The sequence below is a fragment of the Scylla paramamosain genome, chromosome 45 (assembly GCF_035594125.1).
Source record: "Scylla paramamosain isolate STU-SP2022 chromosome 45, ASM3559412v1, whole genome shotgun sequence".
Lineage (NCBI taxonomy): Eukaryota > Metazoa > Arthropoda > Malacostraca > Decapoda > Portunidae > Scylla > Scylla paramamosain.
Genome location: NC_087195.1, coordinates 377,501 through 380,000, shown reverse-complemented (window position 1 = coordinate 380,000; position 2,500 = coordinate 377,501). Strand labels below are relative to the sequence as shown.

At 43.4% G+C, this 2,500-nt stretch overlaps 1 protein-coding gene across 12 annotated transcripts in view; it reads left to right on the top strand.

Annotated features, from left to right (window-relative positions):
- The window catches only part of LOC135094464 (LIM domain-binding protein 2-like), a 115,152-nt gene that overhangs the window by 68,920 nt on the left and 43,732 nt on the right, over positions 1–2,500 (top strand). The window lies entirely within an intron of this gene.

The following is a 2,500-nucleotide window of genomic DNA, read 5'->3' as shown; positions in this document are numbered from 1 at the left end:
AAGGAGAAAATAACAAAGGAAGAGAGAAAGAAAGAGAATAAGAAATAAACGAAAAAATGAAGAGAGAAAAGTAAGAACGTAAGAAAGAAAAAGTCAAATAATTCCAGTCCAGAGAGAGAGAGAGAGAGAGAGAGAGAGAGAGAGAGAGAGAGAGAATAGGGAAAAGGAATGAAACTCTAAAAATGTAGGAACTGAAAAGAAAAAAGTGATAAAAAAGGTAACAAAGGAAAAAAAGAAAAAAAAAAGATTCTTGGAAATTGGAAGAGGAAGAGAGGAGGAGCAGAAGAAGGAGAAGGAGGAGGAAAGGCAGAAGGTAGTAATAGAAGGAATGAGAGAGAGAGAGAGAGAGAGAGAGAGAGAGAGAGAGAGAGAGAGAGAGAGAGAGAGGCTCGCTACCGCTAGTCACGGTTGGCTGCTCCTCCCTTAGGCTCCTCCTCCTCCTCCTCCTCCTCCTCCTCCTCCTCCTCCTCCTCCTCCTCCTCCTCCTCCTTTTATTACTCATCTTGTGATTTTCTCTTCTTTTTCTTCCTCCTCCATTTTTACTCTAGTTCATTTTTGTTCCTCTTCCTAATTTTAGAGAGAGAGAGAGAGAGAGAGAGAGAGAGAGAGAGAGAGTATAATGTTTCCATTTTTGAAAACATAGGCAACAGTTTAATTTTTTTGCTAATTATTATTTTACTACTACTACTACTACTACTACTACTACTACTACTACTACTACTTCTACTACTACTACTTCTACTACTACTACTACTACTACTACTACTACTACTACTACTACTACTACTACTACTGGTGCTGTTGCCTCTGCTACTACTACTACTACTACTACTACTACTACTTTTCTGTTGGAAATAGTAACAGTAGTTGTCGGCACAGTTATCTCTCTCTCTCTCTCTCTCTCTCTCTCTCTCTCTCTCTCTCTCTCTCTCTCTCTCTCTCTCTCTCTCTCTCTCTCTCTCTCTCTCTCTCAATATGAACAATTTTTCCCGACTTTGCGTCCGCCAGTGTACCGTTCTCTCTCTCTCTCTCTCTCTCTCTCTCTCTCTCTCTCTCTCTCTCTCTCTCTCTCTCTCTCTCTCTCTCTCTCTCTCTCTCTCTCTCTCTGTCAGTGTTTTGTTGATTCATTTGTTAGTTGAGAGTAAACATTTGAAAAGAATTTAGCCAGTCTGGATAACGCTATTCTATTTTGTTTGTCTATATATTCAGTGTTTTGTATAGTTTATTTATTTATTTATTTTTATTTATTTCTTTTATTTTTTATATATCAGTTTTATTAATATGCCTATCAACGTGAATATTAAAATTTATTTTATTTTATTTAGTTTTATTTGCGATTTTTTGCCTACCGATCTATTTTTTTTTTTTTTTGTCAGAGAGAGAGAGAGAGAGAGAGAGAGAGAGAGAGAGAGAGAGAATATAATTTTAGGTATATTTACTTGATGCTGATAATAATAATAATAATAATGATAATAATAATAATAATAATAATAATAATAATAATAATAATAATAATAATAATTAAAAACGTTTCCACACACACACACACACACACACACACACACACACACACACACACACACACACACACACACACACACACACACACACACACACACACGGAGGTCCTCATTAAGGAAAACGCATCGCTCCTCTATCTGTTCAAAGAGAGACTTACGTAAATAAAAACAAATTATTACGTCACTAGTTTATACCTTGGTTAGTACTATTTTACTATTACTACTACTACTACTACTACTACTACTAAACATACTTGCTGCATCCTTCTGATACACTTAATTGCTTATTACTACTACTACTTCTACTACTACTACTACTACTACTACTACTACTACTACTACTACTACTACTACGACTACGACTACTACTCTGGATAAGTCATGTAAGTCACTCTGAGGAAGGGTTTGAAAGGGAGTGGTGGTGGTGGTGGTGGTGGTGGTGGAGGGCCAGGGGGCGGTGGGACGGGGGAAGTGTTTTGGAGGTATGCGGGACTGTTACCTGCCTGGGAGCTGGGCAGGGGGAGGGGTAGTCTGGGGCAGAACGGACCCTCCCCAGCTCCCCCCTCCCCACCCCAGCGTGCGGGTTGCCCACTCGTGTTTTAGTTGTTGAAGAGTTGTGGGCGGTGAGGCGAGGGGAGGGCGTAGGCGTGGGCGTGGGCGTGGACGGCGTGGTGTTTGAAGGGCAGCACTTCTTGGGGCGTGTGTTGTGGCAGTGCCTGGAGGTGAGCAGCTCGCACCAACGTTTTGCAGCGCCCCCGCCCCCTTGGTGTGCGCCCCCCGCGTGCTGTGCGGGCGTGGGGCGTGGGGCGTGTGGCGGGGCAGCGGCGGGGCGCGGGGCGGGCCTCGTGTCCTCCTACTCGCTCAAGATTCATTGATTGACGTGTGTGAGGATTACACGGCACCCGGGGAGAGGCTAGGGGCGCGCGGCGGCCGAGAGGGAGAGCGAGAGCGAGAGCCGCGAGAGAGAGAGAGAGAGAGAG